This window comes from Carica papaya, chromosome 8 (genome assembly GCF_054855325.1).
Source record: "Carica papaya isolate Zhongbai chromosome 8, ASM5485532v1, whole genome shotgun sequence".
NCBI classification, from domain to species: Eukaryota; Viridiplantae; Streptophyta; class Magnoliopsida; order Brassicales; family Caricaceae; genus Carica; species Carica papaya.
The window spans coordinates 15,599,344-15,603,537 of NC_142316.1; positions in this window are offsets into that span (position 1 = coordinate 15,599,344).

Consider the following 4,194-nt stretch of genomic DNA (forward strand, 5'->3'; position numbering starts at 1 on the left):
ACTTCCTGGTCATGCCATTCGGGTTAACTAATGCACCTGCGATCTTTATAGACTTGATAAACAAGGTCTTTAGGCCATTCTTGGATCAGTTCGTCATAGTATTCATTGATGATATCCTGATCCATTCGAAGAGCAGATAGGAACACGTGTAGTGCTTGACTCAGGTTTTACAGGTTCTTAGGGAAAAGAAACTATATACAAAATTGAGAAAGTGTAGTTTTTGGCTTGAGCAGAGTTCCTTCATGAGGCACATAATATCAAAGGATGATGTGTCAGTTAATCCGAATAAGATTGATGCAGTGATGAGTTAGAAGTAATTTACTTCGGTTAAGGAAGTTCGAAGCTTTTTGAGTATGACATGTTATTATTGCAGGTTTCTAAAAAAATTTTCAAGTATAGTTGCCTCTTGACACAACTTACGAAGAATAAGGATTATGAAATGAGCTTTACAGAACTTAAGGAATGACTGATTACCGTGGCAACCTTGGCTTTGCCAAATAGAACAGATGGATATACAGTATACAGTGATGCATCCTACCAAGAACTAGGTTGCGTTCTAATATAATATGGGAAGGTTATACCTTATGGGTCCAGGTAGTTGAAAACTTATATAAAGAATTACTCTATCTACGACTTGGAACTTGCCACCATTATCCATGCCTTGAAGACCTGGCGCCATTACTTATATGGAAAAACATTTGAAATTTATGCAGATTAGTTTAAAGCATATATTCATTCAGAATGATCTCAACATGTGTCAGAAGCGTTGGATAGAGCTCCTTAAAGATTACGATTGTAAGATTTTATATCACTCGGATAAGGGTAATGTGGTAGCCAATGCTCTCAGCAGGAAGAATGTAGGTGTGTTGGCTCACATAATGGTTTCTGAGTATAGGATAATAAAGGTTATGTAGTAGATACAACTCCAAGATTCTAAAAGGGCCACATGTCTAGCCTACCTAATTGTCCAATCTGAATTAATCTAGAGAATAAAGGAGGCTTAACTTACTGCTCAACTCTAGCAGCTCTCAGAAAGGATACAGAACAGAGTTTAAACTTAGAATTGAGTCTCTGTAGATGGGTTGCTCAGATTCCAAAATAAGTTATGTTTTCCTAGTGATAGTGAACTGAAAAAGGATATCATGATAGAGGCTCACAGTTCAAAGTTCACCATGTATCTTGGAAGTATTAAGATGTACCAAAACATGCGGCCCTAATTCGGGTGGAACGAGATGAAAAGGGAGATTGCTGATTTCGTCTCCAAGTGCCTTGTATCCTAATAAGTTAAGGCAGAGCATCAATGTCCAGGTGGGCTACTTCATATATTTCCAATCCTGGAGTGAAAATGGGAACATATCACCATGGACTTTATAATAGGGTTTCTTAGGGCACGCTCAGGATATAACGCGATTTTGGTGATTGTTGACCGATTCACTATGTCCTCTCATTTTCTGACCATTAGAATGACTGACCCCTTAGACAAACTAGCTAGAATTTATATTTTGAAGATAATCAGACTACATGGAGTTTCGATTACAATGGTATCAGATAGGGACCCTAGGTTCACCTCTCAGTTTTGGACAAATTTTCAACAAACAACGGGGACGAAATTGTCTCTTAGCACAACATTCCACCCTTAGACAGATGGAGAATCAAAACGAATTATTCGCACATTATAGGATATACTCAGGGCTTGTGTCCTAGATTTTAGAGGGCATTGGAATGACCACCTGCCCGTGGTAGAGTTTGCTTACAATAATAGTTATTAGGCAAGTATTGGCATGACTCCATATGAGACATTATATGGTTGACCTTATAGATCACCAGTATATTGGAAAAAGGTGGGCGATAAGAAATTAATTGGCCTAGATCTTGTAGATGAGACCACAACGAAGATTGTTAAAATATGGAGAAACATTTAGATGACCCAAAGCAGACAAAAAAGTTATACGGACACTTGAAGAAAAGATTTAGAATTTTAGAAAGGCGATCGAATGTTCCTTATTGTCACCCCCTTTAAGGGTATCACTAGGTTTGGAAAGAGGAGGAAGTTGAACCCCCAGTTCATCAGACTGTTTGAGATCTTAGACATGATTGAGATATTCACCTAAAGGCTAGCAATACCTCCAGAACTATCTGGAGTCCATAACGTATTTCATGTGTCAAGGCTCGTAAGTATAACCCGGACCCTTCACATGTCTTGTCTTACAAGTTACTTCCACTTTAGGAGGATTTGTCTTACGTGGAGGTACCGGTTAGTATTTTGAACCGGAAGAACAGAGTGCTTCGCAACAAAGAAATTCCCTTTATCAAGGTTCTGTGGTAAAATCACTTGTAGGACGAGACCATTTGAGAGTTGGAATCAGACTTCAAGACCTAGTATCCTCAATTGTTTGACTAGTGGGAGGGCAATAATTTAAGGGACCAAATTTTCTTAATGGAGAGAGAGTTGTAATACCCCAAACATTGGATTTAGGCTCGGGATGACTAAAATTATATTAATAATAATTTTAAAAATTTTAATTTTTTTTTTGAATTTTTGAAGAAATATGCATTTTGGATGCATTTGAAAATAATTTTAAAAGGGAGGGGCCCAACTTAAAATAAGAAAGAAGGACCCATTTGCAATGAAAATTTGAAAACTGGGGTAAAATATAAAAATAAAAAAGTGGCCATGTAGGACGACCACATCAGTAGCACGACTAGTCACCGTGCGCCGCGTGGCAGACATGCAGATACATGTTCCTTGTGGGAGGCCACACGGGCAATCCACGTGCTAATCGATCCAACGGTCTGGATTTACTCCCACACACACGAACGACCTAGATTTGTTTCTCTATCAGGCGTGATCGAAAGTCCGCGTGCCTTCAATCAGACAGCTCTAATTTGCTTACCAAATAGGCGAGATCCAACGATCGAGATCGGCTCACGCAGTCCCGATCGAACAACCTAGATAAAAAATAGAGAGGTATTTAAACCTCTCTACCCAGACCCCCCACAAATTCTAGCCACCAAGGAGCACCGGAGAAGAAGAAGAAGGGCGGCCAGAAAGCAAACTAGTTGTCGGAGAAGAAGACCGGCCACCGTCAATGCTGCATCGAAAACCTAAATCAATGCCGGAAGGTGAGTTTTTTTTTCTTTCACTTTGTTTCTGTATTTTAAACTACCCAAACCTCTTCTCGACACCAAAAAATCAAAGGAGAAGTTAGAAACTGAGGGCGGAGCTCGGCTAAGACGCCATCACACTCGAAACCAAAAAAACCCCTCAGTGGGGCCTGAATCCTTTTCCCGTTCCCTTCAGTTTCTTCACCATAGGTTATTTAATGTATTTTTTGTGTTGGGTAATCGAAAGAGAACTACGACTGCGAGCAAGGAGCAATGGAGCTACTGCACCGGAAACCCTAAATTGCTAGTAAGTTTAGATTTTCCTCATTTTTCCACCAACAGAAGCCACTTAACCCCAAATCGCACATATTTTCACCCAAAAATGGTCAAACTGACTTGACTAAGAGGGGGAGCCATTGTAGCGGCAGAACCGGCATCGAAGCACGGCGGCGCTACCGTGCCGAACCCTAAACTGACCCTCGGAGGAATTTTGAACCTTTTTAGTCATTTTTTGCGTATTTTTATGATATTTGACGTATGTTTTGGTTTTAACATAAAAATCCAAGAAATCTATGAACTAGGAACCATCGAGAAGTGTAGTGTAAAAGACAGTATTTCGGACACCGACTCAGGGTCAGAATCCATCACATTTTCTTCCGTGACTATTAAATTAAAGTTTAATAAATAATAAAGGAAAAATTATAAATGTTGGCGACCCCTTGATTAATTAAATACAAGTCACCGATAGAGCTAGTAACCAGTTAGTGTATAATTGTCCTTAACTTATCTGTATTACTTATTTGTTGGTATATTGCTTTGCTTGCTTACTATTACTTCGTGTACTTTAATTTATTAATTTTGATTGCTTTTTTATGTTTATTTAGTTTATTCAACTATTTTTTATCTTTATCCATTAATTAGTTTGAAACGAATTCCCTTGAATTATTGAGTATTAATTTACATTTCCTATTAAAGGATCGTCCTATTGTCCTATAATTTTAAAATGTGAGTGTTGCATGTATTTTGGTGGCTAAATGATAATAGGGACTAGTATGTGTATACAACGTGCCAAAAATTAAAGGGGCTTAT